Raw genomic sequence first — 15,000 nt, 5'->3', positions numbered from 1 at the left:
CATCGTGGTGCGGCCATCTGGTCTCACTTATACCATCTCGCACCACTGCTTTTGCAGTAGTCCCTATCTTCACTCCTACAATCCTCCCTATCCTCCCTCTACATCGTCCTTTATATGGTTGTATATACCACATCACACACCTTGTAATCAGTCATACTCAGCCTTAGCGCACTAATAACCTTTGTCCGCCTTCGGGCGGCAGCAATGAGGGTCAACTACTTCACTCCCGCGTACTCTGCGTCACGGTGACTTGATGATTTACACGTTGCACTTCATGATCGATGACATACTTGACTTGTTGCGCGTGAGTCCTGGGCCATGTTCTTAAAACATTTCGGCGCCCATGCACACATTTGACAAGGTTTTCGTAGGAGTTTGGGGCATTATTTGGAGTAGTTTTATGACCCTGGTGGGTCATAAAACCGTGGGAGGCGTGGGTGGGTGGGCGGGGCAGGAGGGGAGGGACCATTTTTCGTAAATTATCAAATGCTTTCGGCTTCACAGTAATTTCCCAAGGCCAAGGTCATGATATTGACTGATTGTTGGTTTATTGTTGCAAAGTCATACAACATTGGAGAAGGGAGTAACCTGCCATGCCAACACCCAGGCAATACATAGTGTGATGGTACAACTTTTTTTTTTTCAATTTCATGGTGCAGAGGCCTTGTCAGACTATCACTAAGGCTCATACAGCTGCCCATGGAAATACCCACAACGACCTATGCGAAAGCCTTGTTAAGTAAGTGTGCAAAAGCCTTGTTAAGTGAGTGTGCGAAAGCCTTGTTAAGTGAGTGTGCGAAAGCCTTGTTAAGTGTGTGTGTGTGTGTGTGTGTGTGTGTGTGTGTGTGTGTGTGTGTGCGTGTGTGTGTGTGCGTGTGTGTAAGTCTCGAAATGTTTGAGTCTTTGACCCTGGTTCCATATCCTTAAGCCCAATCTTCGACTTAATTTTGCATGGGTCAACTTAGGGTTATATTTTGAGACGCGTCCATGGATATATTTAACACGGCTTTCGTAGGAGGAGTTGTGAGCATTTTCATGAGAGGTTTTATGACCCTGGTGGTGGTTTTACCCCTCTTCTGTACCATGAACCTAAAGAAACACTCATTAGAACCCGACTGATCTCCGTTTTGTCCACTGGAAAGAGTTGATGTGAGAGCTGGATACTTTTTGAGAATACGTATCTTTTACTTTGAATATCTTTATCTTTTACTTTCTTTTCTCTACCCAGGATGAAGATAATAGTGATGGTGGTGATGGCGGTAATGGCAGCAATGAAGACTCGTGCAGAAGATAGAATGAGAGAAAGACACGAGGGAAACGATGAGACAGCAAATAATGGTGAGTCAGATGGAGGGAGAAGAAGATAAAGATGATAAGGAAGAAGATAAAGAAGATAAAGTGATGCAGAGTGATGGACACGTGACAGATAACAACAGAGGAGGAGGAGGAACAACAACGAGAGAAGGAGAAAGAACAACAACTAAAGGAAGAAGAGAAGGAAGAAAATAAACGAAAGAAGGAGGTAGAGGATAATGAAGAAGGAAATGGCGGAGGCTCTGGCGATGATGGATGGTTTCCTAATGGCCACGTCAAAAGAGGGTCGACTGCACTACGATTTACTGTTGAGGGAAGCACAGACGCCCAGGTGAGGCAGGCGGACACCTCCTGTACGCGGCCCGCAGGTCACCAGAAGGGACACTATAACCCCCACCACGTAGAACGCAACCTGCAACACAAGGACTGAACACCAACACCACTACGATCTACTGTTAAGGGAAGCACAGACGCCCGGGTGAGAAACACACACACACACACACACACACACACACACACACACACACACACACACACACACACACACACACACACACACACCTTTGGTTAGGTTAGATTAGGTTAGGTATAGTAGGGTAGTAACTTTCTTAACAATACTTTTTTTCAACTTCTTTTAACCTTCCTTCCGCATCTACTGAGCTAAGTAACCCCCTTCTCACTCTGTCTTGATAACTTTCACTAACAATACAGGTAACTTCTTTTAACTTTCCATCTTTCTCCAGTGAGCCAAGTAATGCCCTTCCCACTCTCTCTTGCTAAATCTTCTTCAATAATGATACAGATAACTCATTATAATCTTCCCTCTTCTTCTAGTAAGCCAAGTATCGTCAGGTATCTTCCCCTTCTTCCCTAACAATACAGCTAACTTCTTTCAGCTTTCCATTTCTCTCCATGCAGTGAGCCAAGTAATGCCCTTCCCACTCCACTCCCTCCCTCTCTTGCTGAATATTTCCTAACAGTACTTCTTTTAATTCCTTGTAGCCTTCCCTCTTTCCCTAGTGAGCCAAGTAACGCCCTTCCTACTCTCTCCCTTGATAACTCTTCCCTAACAATACAGGTAACGTTTTATAAGCTTCCCTCTTCCTCCAGTAATGCCCTTCGTCTCTCCTTTCTCCCTCCCTCTTGCTAACTCTTTCCTAACAATACTCCTTTCAACTCCTTTTAAGCTTCCCCCTTCCTCCAGTATAACGCCCTTTCTCTCTCCCTTCTCATCTCCCTCAGCCTGAAGGAGACATCCACCAGGTCAGCTCCCAGTTGGACCTTGCTCTCGCCTCCGCCGCATCCCTCAGAAAGCAGATGGACAAACAGCTAACGGAGTCCCGCGATGCCCTGACCTCAGCCTTCAAAGACATAAGAGCCTCTATTATAAGACACTTTGCCCTCTCACATCAGCTATTTCTAAAGGTCAAGGAGGGGATCAGTTGGGTTCTAATGAGTGTTTTTTTAGGTTCACGGTATAGAGGAAGGGTCAAACTACCACCAGGGTCATACAACTACTCCTGGAAATGCCCAAAAACTCCTATGAAAGCCTTGTCAAATATGTGTTCTTGGGCGGCGAAATGTCTTATAATATGACCCAGTGTGTTGATGGTGTGTGGGGTGAAGGAAGAGGAGAGGAGGAGAGTGATGATGATGGTGGTGGTGGTGGTGGTGGAAAGACGGGGTGTGGGAGGATGTCGTCGAATAGAAGGAAAGGTAGAGCGAAAAGATGATATTCAACTTACACCTAATGGAAGCGAAGATGTAAGGGAGGCAAACTGTGGCACTAAAGATGTAAAAATGCTCCAATATCTCACCCCCTGGAAGATAACGATGTAATTGAGGCAGTAATTCGCGGGCATCTTAAGTTATGTGCTGTTGTCGTTGTTGTTGTTGTTGTTGTTGCAGGGACTAATTGACTGTTTGACTGATCGTTTGTTTGCTTGACTATTTCTATTTGCTTGACTATCGTTGTTTGCTTGATCGTTTGTTTGCTTGACTATCGTTGTTTGCTTGATCGTTTGTTTGCTTGACTATCGTTGTTTGCTTGATCGTTTGTTTGCTTGACTATTTCTATTTGCTTGACTATCGTTGTTTGCTTGATCGTTTATTTGCTTGACTATCGTTGTTTGCTTGATCGTTTGTTTGCTTGACTATCGTTGTTTGCTTGATCGTTTGTTTGCTTGAATATTTCTATTTGCTTGACTATCGTTGTTTGCTTGACTTTTCGACTGCCTGGCTGATTATTTCCTTGCTTCACTGTTGCAGGGAGTCAGCGGAGGAACTGCGCAGCCTGGTGGAGGGCGGGTTGCTGCGGGTGGGTCAGCTGCACAGCCTCATCATGGGGGAGTTCCCCGGCATCAACGCGGTGAGTAGACGGGGAGAGCATGTGACTTGAAGGTTAGAATATTTGTCCTCATGCGCAGTTATCGACAGCGCCATATACTCGTGACATGTGACTTGAAGGTTAGAATATTTGTCCTTCTGCGCAGTTATCGACAGCGCCATATACTCGTGACATGTGACTTGAAGGTTAGAATATTTGTCCTCATGCGCAGTTATCGACAGCGCCATATACTCGTGCCTCGTGAAATGCACTTCAAACCTTTCTGACCATAGGCTTATCTTAATTAACCTTGATAATTCACACCTGTACACGTTGATTAGAACTTGTTTTTGGAAGCTTTACCTGTATGGCGTAAGTGATGTTGCCTTATAAGTCTTAGCAACATATTGGACATTTTTAAAAGATTGTACTTTCATTCATTTACTCAATTTGTTTATTTTGATTGATTTTTATTTATTTCATTATTTATTTATTTTGTGTTTGTTCTTGAGTATTCCAAGTGTTGCCGTGCTGTGTTAGCCATGTCTATGTTTATATCAGCCGTTGTTAGTTTATATCAATAGTAATAAGTAGTAATAATTGGGTTGTGGTGAGTGGTGGTGTCAGGTTTGCTTGTGTGTGGTGTTGAGGTGTTCCGTTCTTATGTTGCAGGTTGCGTTCTACGTGGTGGGGGTTATAGTGTCCCTTCTGGTGACCTGCGGGCCGCGTACAGGAGGTGTCCGCCTGCCTCACCTGGGCGTGTGTGCTTCCCTCAATAGTAAATCGTAGTGGTGTTGGTGTTCAGTCCTTATGTTGCAGGTTGCGTTCTACGTGGTGGGGGTTATAGTGTCCCTTCTGGTGACCTGCGGGCCGCGTACAGGAGGTGTCCGCCTGCCTCACGTGGGCGTGTGTGCTTCCCTCAACAGTAAATCGTAGTGCAGTCGACCCTCTTTTGACGTGGCCATTAGGAAACCATCCATCATCGCCAGAGCCTCCGCCATTTCCTTCTTCATTTTCCTCTACCTTCTCCTTTCGTTCATGTTCCTCCTTCTTCTCTTCTTCCTTTAGTTGTTCTTCTTTCTCCTTCTCTCGTTGTTGTTCCTCCTCCTCCTCTGTTGTTTTCTCTGTCACGTGTCCATCACTCTGCATCACTTTCTTCTTTATCTTCTTCTTTATCTTCTTCCTTATCATCTTTATCTTCTTCTCTCTCCATCTGACTCACCATTATTTGCTGTCTCATCGTTTCCCTCGTGTCTTTCTCTCATTCTATCTTCTGCACGAGTCTCCATTGCTGCCATTACCGCCATCACCACCATCACTGTCACTATTATCTTCATCCTGGGTAGAGAAAAGAAAGTAAAAGATAAAGATATTCAAAGTAAAAGATCCGTATTCTCAAAAAGCATCCAGCTCTCACATCAACTCTTTCCAGTGGACAAAACGGAGATCAGTCGGATTCTAATGAGTGTTTCTTTAGGTTCACGGTACAGAAGAAGGGTAGAAAAAACACCAGGGTCATAAAACCACTCGTTCATATGCCCACAAAAACTCCTACGAAAGCCGTGTCAAATCTATCCTTGGACGCGTTTCAAAATATAACCTTAAGTTGACCCAAGGCCAATAGATACTAGAGGTCACCCCACGAGCACTCCATGTTTCCTGTGATCTGCGCATCCGTGACGTCAGTGGGTTTACAAGAGGTCTGACTGCAGCGTTGCCAGTCGTACAATAATTATCGTACAAATACGGAAATTTGACCGTTTGTACGATGTACAATAACGCTTGTACGATAATACGATAATCCCGGAATTTGTACAATAATTCAGTGGAGACGTAAAATAATTTGAATATTCAATTTAAACATTTTATCTCGGCTGGTGAGCATGTAGTGTGTGGGTGACGTAAATGCTGGTCTGGTACACGTACCGTTCACGTTCTGCTCCGTCTTCCGAGTTAGCCTCTGTACGTATCTGTCACTGTCGTATTTGGCCAGCGCCTTTTGGATACAGAGTGCAAAAGGTACCAGTCCAAGCAAACCTGGGCTGCGTTCAGTGAACTGACTGATTAACACTGAGCAAACGAATTGTAATCGCTTCGTTTCGTAGCAAAGCAAAGTGCCCCAACTATGTATGTGTTTATTTCACCGAGTGTTTATTTCACTATGTATGTGTTTATTTCACCGAGTGTTTATTTTACTATGAATGTGTTTATTTCACTGTGTTTATTTAACTATGAATGTGTTTATTTCACTATGAATGTGTTTATTTCACTATGATCACCATTGTGGCACCTTATTGCCCCCATTTAAGACTGTTAGCTATTTTGTAGTCTGTTTCAATTAAATTTTGATCAGTCTATTTGGTCTTGTTTCAGTGCCATTCAAAATCACAAAAAGATTATTGATTACTTTATTCAGCCTTTTTATGAAAGGATGTACAATAATACAGATGCAAATACGATAATTTCGACTGGTTTAGTACGATATTTTGGGCAAATTCACCTCACCTGGCAACGTTGAGACAGGCAGTGTGATGTTGCACCTCGCCGGGACAACGGCCAGTGCGTGACGGTGAGCGTTGCTTCGGGTGTTACTTCACGGACCACTGTGTTCGTGCTGTGGCAGCTTCTTAGGCTCCTCGACTTCTGTACTTTGTCACTTTTCAGACAGTTAGAGAATAATGGATATTATGTACAGAAGCATCCTTGCAACAAGTGTGCAGTGTGCTCGGAGCCTGTGGTTCGACAAGGCGTTTCGAAGCAGGAAGAAGCAGATGACTTGATCCAGCTATTTACCAGTGAGTACATTTCTTTGTTTGGGGCACTACGTATTCATTTTAAGGTCTCACAGTGCTCGAATGACTTAATTGTTGCTGTACTTATTCACATGTTATGAGACATCGAGTGTGTAAAACACCAAACCCAAATTAGTACCTACATCCCGTAGTGGCTGTTGTCGAAGTGATTGTTTGCGTAACCCACATCACCCTCCCTCCTTCCCTCCACAGGCGGAAATCCTAGTATATTAAAGCTACAAATAAAGTAATAAATAAGAAATGGATAATATTAATAATAGGTGAGCAATAAGTGTTAATTAAAGCGAAGAATTAGTGCTGGAGGGAAGGTAAATATCGTTGGGCCCAAAGAGACTATATACGAAGAGATAGTGGTATGTAGTAATTCCTCGGGCGTGCGGAAGTAGCGCCATCTATTGCAGCCCACCAAAAACGTCACTTTTCAGGGGTAGCTTAACTATTTTTGAAGTACCTGCCACAGCACCCTATCCAGCCTTCACTTATTTTTTTTCATTGTAAAATGATTTACTAATGGGGTAAAGAAAAATATATTTGTTCTTATGTTTTATTAGGTATGATCTACACTATATCAATTTGTTTTTTTAGGAAAAATATGATGTTGAAAGCATTTGCTAATATATATATATATATATATATATATATATATATATATATATATATATATATATATATATATATATATATATATATATATATATATATATATATATATTGTGTGTGTGTGTGTGTGTAGCAAACATATCCAGTGCTTTAAATACAAGCAAAGCATACAACATTCTATGCATGCTAAATTACTATAATGCCTTTGCAACTGTGGTAACCCGGATGTCACACTGGTCCTGTGTCCCAGGGTAATGGGTTCCCTAACACCACAGGCTCATGGGCTAATGTTACAGAGATGAGCACCGAGGCCATGTGCTGCTACAGTGTATGCCCCCAGCATTACCTTTACCTTTTGCAAAATGCTCTTAGCTGAGTAAAAATATCATACTAACTGTACAAGTGCCAGATAATGGCAAGCATTGCATACTGCTTGACAGGGCAGAGAACAAAAGCTGCTAATCATTACAACTGAAATAAACAATGGGAGACACTCAAAGCTTGTTAACTGAACATGACCCAATTTATAACAGGCAAAACCAACAATGGTGTGTTATATACAATGAAAACTGTATAAAAATGTTACAAGGCACATCAATATCAGAGCAAAGCATCATAAAACATGCTGAAATACATGATGGAGGACATTAAGAAGGTAACACATGAGTTGTCTTAAATGGAATGCAATAACTTGGTGGTCCTGGGAGACAGCCGAGCCTGGAGGTGAAAATGGAATGTAGGACACGGTATGATCTCACAAGCTCTGACCTTGGTGTCAGGGTCATGAAGATATTAAGCTCAGTAGGCACAACTATGCAGCGGAGGCACATATGATAAAAGCAAATGAGACAAAATAAGGCAACTCATAGTGTAAGAAAATAGCAGGAAAGTTATGCTGCAGTACGTGACACACCAAATTACAGGGCAGAGAGTGATATGTATTTCATAGGCTACATCAGTAAACAAGTAGCATTTATTGCAGGAAGCACACATTAAAGTTGGATGTAATAAAATATATGTGTTTAGCACACATTAAAGTTGGATGTAATAAAATCATTTGATATGAAACTCCTTGAACTGGCCAACCAAACAAACCACTCTCTGTCCCCCCCCCCCCCCCTTCAAAAAAGCATTATTTTTCACAAGGTTTATGAAGCATTAGTCAAGAATATCAACTGCCATTACATTTTGTAAATCATACCAATGTGATTATGTATATCATATAAAGCAGAAAAAAATTTGCAAGCTGTAATACAAACAAGATTACTCCTGGAAGCCACATTAATGATGCCAGACACGTGATGATAGACACTTAGTGTGATGAAATTACATGCTGAATTTCACATCATGAAACCAAGCCAAGTGTCACTGCAGCACATTATTAGGTAAGGCAGACACCAAAAGCTTGCTACCTGAACAAGATTAAACATAACAGGCAAAATCCACAATAAAGCATTGCATACTGTTGGGTAGGGAAGAGAACAAATGCTTCCAAGCATTACACCTGAAATAAACAATGACAGATATTCAAAGCTTGTGAGCTGAACAAGATCTGATTTATAACAGGCAAAACCAACAATGGTGCATTACATGCGATATCTGGAAGGGGATTCCTTGCATTACAATTGGAAAGTGGCAGACACCTAAAGCTTGTTAACTGAACAAGATCTGATTTATAACAGGCAAAACCAACAATGGTGCATTACGTGTGATATCTAGCAGGGAAGATAAATGATTCCTTGCATTACAACTGAAAAGTGGCAGACACCCAAAGCTTGTTAATTGAACAAGATCTGATTTATAACAAGCAAGCCCAACAATGGTGCATTACTTGCAATATTTGGCAAAGTATATGGAAAAAAATTCTTGGCGTAACAAGAGTAATACTAAATAATGGCAAATCCCACGAAGTTTCTCTTCTTTTGACAAAGCCTGTGCTCTTTGCTGCAGGGCTGTCAGAGTCTGTTTGCTCCAGCCAACATGTACTGAAATACCCCTGAGTCATGAGTGAAGTGTTGAAACTGAAGACAAGTGAAATACTGTGCTCAGAAATCTATTAGCATTTGGACTGATAGTATACGGCCAGAGCAAACCTCCTCTCTTGTAACCCATATCTCCTACTAGGCTTAGATCTTGGCATCTTGCAGGATGTTGAACCTGACCTCAGAAAAAATCCATCCCTATTGGATCTAAAATATTGCTGGCTCTGGGCAAAAACTGCCCAGGATTTGTAACAGCCTGGGCTTTGAGCTGCCTTGCCTCCCGGTGCAGACGACAGACTGTTGTGTGGAGCAATTTTCACTTTTCATGTCTGAAAATACATGAAAAAATATTTAATCACAATTAATCACAATTCTAAATAATAAAATATGTGCACGTAATTGCATTATTTTCAGTGCTATAAGGACAGTGAATCTAAGCATTGACATTATGTCTGCACGCCAGCATCGATGGAAGGCTTCACTTAGATTGCCTGACAAGAGTAATATTTTCAGGAGAGATGGGGGAGAGGATACAACTGGAGACTCTTGACAGATATAATGTCAAGATCTACAAGCACCCATTTACCATATATATCTTTGATGTTCAGTCCATACTAAAACATTTGTCAATGTGTTGCCACACTAAAAATATAAAAATTCCCTGTTTCTGCAATGTTAGTCATACCTAAGCCCTGCTAAACCATCCAAGTGAATCAAGAATGAGTTCTGGGCGGCAGCATGAGCCAATACTAAATGGCACCACTATAAAAAAAGAAAGCCTGCATCATGACGGGCCTGGGCCGACCGCCAGGCGCCTGAAGAAAACCTACCGGCGCTATAGGCGGGTGGGAAAAAAAAAAAAAAAAAAGGATCACATCAGAAGAATGGACAATGGTTTGTTAGTGGCACCTCAAGGTTATGCTACCTCTTCAAAGATTGGCCAGTCATGGTTTAAAGTGGAACAGGATAAACAAGAAACAGTCAGCTCCTGCGCCATCTGTTGCAACCGACATACACCAACACCCGCCCACGGTCTCCCATAGAGGCCCCCTCTCCTGTTCTATAGTCTCCTTGGTTGGGCCCGTCGCCTCCACTCCATGGCGGGCAGGTTACGTCTTTGGGAGATGCCAGTGCCGTTAAAGTGTAAGAAAATTATGTTTTTCGCTGTGAAATAAGAATGGCGGCTGGTTGAATTGCGGTAAAATGGTAGAATAATGTTGGTAGTACGGTTGGGTGGTGGTTAACGCCCGTTAGATTGTGGTAGGACGGTAAAATGGTGGTGGAAAGAGAAAATATTGGTCGAAAATTGCATCAACCGAACTGGACTGGGAGGTGACCTTCCAGTGTGTGCGGTAGTAAGGAAAATCAAGTAACCTAGTGCCACTGACAAGCAAAGTGTATATGAATAAAGACAAAATATTTTTTGAAAATAAAGTAATAAGGTAAAGATTCGTTTTAGTACCGTGCCAGTATCTCATTATCTACTTTATGAAACATCACTATCTCTTTATATATCTTTTCTACAAACCTTCAACAGTCATGGAAATGCTTTCAAAATCCAATTCAGGGACTTTTTTTTTTTCTCTTGTAAACGGGATAATGTTTACGAAAGCGCGTCGCCTCCTCTGGTGCTGGCCGCGGCGACGGTGCCGCCGCCGCAGCCGCAAAATAGCTCGCAGAGGGTTTAGAGTGGAGGAGCATGTTTAAAATACTCCAACGAACTTTACGACCTGCTAACGGGGGGGCTGCGCCCCCCTCGATCCCCCTCCACATGTATATGCGGGTTATTTCTGAGAAGAGGTATTTTTCACAACACCGGCTGCACCGCCGCCGCGGCCGTCGCCAGAGCAAAACTGTTATTTTTATGTAAATACCGCGAATTTTATCATGGAGCATGAATATAACCTAACCTAACCTTACCTAACCTAACAAAACCCTCTCCGCGCTATTTTTCGGCGGCGGCGGCACCGTCGCCGCGGCCAGCACCAGAGGAGGCGACGCGCTTTCGTAAACATTCTCCCCTATTTTCAAGAGTAAAATAAAAAAGCCCTTGAATTGAATTTTAAAGCGCTTCCATGACTGTTGAAGGTTTGTAGAAAAGCTATATGAAGAGATAGTGATGTTTCATAAGGCAGGTAATGAGATACTGGCACGCTACTAAAACGAATCTTAATCAATAATAAGAAGAAGATACCCTTGCAGTGTGTAAGGAAGTGAGAGCAGTTAAGTAATCTAGTGCCATTGACAAGCAACGTGTGTGTGAATAAACAAGAGAGGAGCAGGAGGAGAAGGACCGAGGAAGCGATACAAAGCGATACAGCTCGAAAGAAGAAGGAGAGGAGGGAAAGGGGTGAGTACTGAAAGGGGAGGGGAGAGGGGAGAGGGGAAGACCTGGAGGAGGAGGAGGAAAGAGAGAGAGAGAGAGAGAGAGAGAGAGAGAGAGAGAGAGAGAGAGAGAGAGAGAGAGAGAGAGAGAGAGAGAGAGAGAGATAGACAGAGAGAGAGAGAGAGAGAGAGAGAGAGAGAGAGAGAGAGAGAGAGAGAGAGAGAGAGAGAGAGAGAGAGAGAGAGAGAGAGAGAGAGAGAGAGAGAGAGAGAGAGAGAGAGAGAGAGAGAGAGAGAGAGAGAGAGAGAGAGAGAGAGAGAGAGAGAGAGAGAGAGAGAGAGAGGGAAGAGGGAAAGAACTGGAGGAGGAGGAGGAATACACAGGAATACATAGGAAGAACAGACAGCAGAAGACCTATCGGTCTATGGCGAGGGTGTCTGTTTACTACCGCTACTACTAGTAATCTACGTGTGGTAGGATAGGACAGAAAAGATGAAGGCTCCTCCCCACCCACCTCTCCCTTCGGCAACGTGCCGGCAGGAAATAGTTAGAAGAGAACACCATGTACCTTTAAGGAAGAAAGGGACATGGAAATTTTACAGTAAAGAGAAAAATAAGAGGAAATTACTACCCTTAACGTACACTACTGGTAACCTAAGCTGTGGGGGAAAATGACTTCATTACATAAGAACATAAGAACATAGAAATACAGGGAGACTGGAAGAGGCCGAGTGGCCTACACAGGGCAGCCCCAGAATCCCCCCTAATACCCACGATGGGTGAGGTGTAGTTTCAGGGGCACAGGTGGAGGCTTGATCCTCGTTTTACCGGCGGTACTAGGCACGCACCAGTAACCTGTCACCTTACTGCACCCACACCTCACTCCACCTGTCATGCGGACATTAACTGTTGCTTTACTCTATTGTTGACTTTCGCTACTTGCAATCTAGGTTGTGGGGGAGAATTATATGAATATAGGTTGAGGTCTTGCTGCAATCTGTCTGAAAACATGCGAAAAAGGGTCAGTATAATCTTATATCTCTGAAGTACTTATGCAAAGAAGACTTAAAGCTATTAATACTCTGTGCGCTAACTACTGACGGTGGGAGTCCATTCCAGTGATCGACGACTCTGTTATTGAAAAAACTTCTGCGCACCAATGTGTTACATCGATTTCCCTATAACTTCATACCGTTGCTGCGTGTTCTTGTGTTGGTGTCTCTCTGAAATAGACTATCTGGGTTAGTGTTGTCGAATCCATTAAGGATTTTGAACACTTCAATTAAGTCCCCTCTTATCCTTCGCTTTTTTAGGGAAAACATATCTAAACGCTTTAAATGCTCGTCATATGGCAAGTTTCGGAGCGCTGGAATTTGTTTGGTTGCTCGTCGCTGTATCTTTTCTAGCAAAACTTGATCTTTGATATAGTTCGGTGACCAGAACTGAACGGCATATTCTAGGTTTTGGTCTTACAAACGCTAAATATAATATCTTCATAAGTTCGGGTGATTTATAATCAAAGTTTCTTGAGATTAATCCCAACTTCATATAGTTTTTTTTTACTCACTGCAGAACATTGATCACTCATTTTAAGAGTGTTACTGATAATGACACCAAGATTTTTTTCTTGTTTTACTTCGCTGAGCTCATGTCCTTGAATCTGATATTTAAAGTTAGGATTTTTTCACTTATGTGCATTACTTTACATTTATCTACGTTAAAACTCATTTGCCAGTTTTCGCTCCAGTCGGCAAGTCTTATTAAGTCTGATTGAATGTTTTAGCAACTTTGACTGTTCATTACCATACCTCCTAATTTGGTGTCGTCGGCGAATTTGGCTACTTTTGATAGGATATCAGTTTCTAAGTCGTTCACGTAAATTATGAATAGTGCTGGCCCCAGGACCCAACCTTGGGGAACGCCACTGGTGACGGGTTGCCAGTCCGATGCTTCACCATTAAGAACTACACGTTGTTCTCTGTCGGTGAGCCAGTCATGAATCCACGCACATAGATGGTCGTTAATACCGTGGGAACACAGTTTTGAAATAAGCCTAACGTGAGGAGCTTTATCAAACGCTTTCTGAAAATCTAGGTAAATTACGTCATATGGGTTTCGGGCGTCCCAACATGTACAAACATCGTTGAAAAAGGTTAATAGGTTGGCAAGGCAAGACCGATTACTACGAAATCCATGCTGACTATCAGTTATCAATTCATTTGTTTCAAGGAAAGTGATCATTTTATCCCTGATTATTTTTTCCAATAGTTTAATTAGGACAGACGTAAGGCTGATAGGACGATAATTACTGGCTTGTTTTTTGTCTCCTTTTTTAAAGATCGGGGTAATATTGGCCTTTTTCCACTCGAGAGGCACACTGGCCTGTGCCAATGACTTGTTGAATATTAACGTTATGGGTAATTCTAGCTGTTGACTACATTCTCTTAACACGCGAGGAGATAAATTATCGGGGCCCGGAGATTTATTTGGATCTCTTCTCTGCAGGTACGCACGCACTTCGCGGATATCAATTTCGGTCAATGCAAGCTTATGTTCTTCAGGGCCTTTGTAACGGGCTTGTCGGGGGGCGTTTAAAGGGTGTGCTCGGGGCTTGTAGGCTTGACGCCTGTAGAGTTGCTTGAAGCTGGTGTGCTCGAGGCTTGTAGGCTGGACGCCTGTAGAGTTGCTTGTAGCTGGTGTGCTCGAGGCTTGGAGGCTGTAGAGCCTGTAGGCTTGTAGCTGGTGTGCTCGAGGCTTGTAGGCTGGACGCCTGTAGAGTTGCTTGCAGCTGGTGTGCTCGAGGCTTGTAGGCTGGACGCCTGTAGAGTTGCTTGTAGCTGGTGTGCTCGAGGCTTGTAGGCTGGACGCCTGTAGAGTTGCTTGTAGCTGGTGTGCTCGAGGCTTGTAGGCTGGACGCCTGTAGAGTTGCTTGTAGCTGGTGTGCTCGAGGCTTGTAGGCTGGACGCCAGTAGAGTTGCTTGTAGCTGGTGTGCTCGAGGCTTGTAGGCTGGACGCCTGTAGAGTTGCTTGTAGCTGGTGTGCTCGAGGCTTGTAGGCTGGACGCCTGTAGAGTTGCTTGTAGCTGGTGTGCTCGAGGCTTGTAGGCTGGACGCCTGTAGAGTTGCTTGTAGCTGGTGTGCTCGAGGCTTGTAGGCTGGATGCCTGTAAAGTTGCTTGTAGCTGGTGTGCTCGAGGCTTGTAGGCTGGACGCCTGTAGAGTTGCCTATAGCTGGTGTGCTCGAGGCTTGTAGATGGCGCCTTGTGAGTTGCACGTAGGTGGCGACTTGTGAGATGCTTGTAGCTGGCGCCTTGTGAGTTGCACGTAGGTGGCGACTTGTGAGATGCTTGTAGCTGGCGCCTTGTGAGTTGCACGTAGGTGGCGACTTGTGAGATGCTTGTAGCTGGCGCCTTGTGAGTTGCCGCGGACGGCAGGTGCGTTGACTCCTTCTTCCCTTGTACGCCTGTCCCCGGAGTTTGTTGGTGAGTTCTCGTGGCTTGGAGGAGAACGAGGTAGCGAAGGCACAGGCGCGGGGTGACCGCTGCCAACCAAATGTAACGGGCTTGTCGGGGGGCGTTTAAAGGGTGTTGATTAAGACTTCAGCTTCCTTAAGGCGAATTATATTCGTAGCCTTTATGTAC

At 43.6% G+C, this 15,000-nt stretch overlaps 1 long non-coding RNA gene across 2 annotated transcripts in view; it reads left to right on the top strand.

Moving 5' to 3' along the window:
* Nucleotides 1-4,580, top strand: part of LOC127001985 (uncharacterized) — a 16,717-nt gene extending 12,137 nt beyond the window's left edge. The window contains exons 2-5 of one of the 2 annotated variants that reach the window (XR_007755622.1): nucleotides 1,229-1,792; nucleotides 2,557-2,739; nucleotides 3,583-3,682; nucleotides 4,460-4,580. This is a non-coding gene — a long non-coding RNA (uncharacterized LOC127001985). The other variant, XR_007755623.1, reaches the window with a different exon arrangement.
* Nucleotides 4,581-15,000: the final 10,420 nt, after the last annotated feature.

Source organism: Eriocheir sinensis, chromosome 22 (assembly GCF_024679095.1).
Source record: "Eriocheir sinensis breed Jianghai 21 chromosome 22, ASM2467909v1, whole genome shotgun sequence".
Classification (NCBI taxonomy): Eukaryota; Metazoa; Arthropoda; class Malacostraca; order Decapoda; family Varunidae; genus Eriocheir; species Eriocheir sinensis.
The sequence above is the reverse complement of the archived record's forward strand: the minus strand, read 5'-3'. Positions and strand labels throughout refer to the sequence as shown.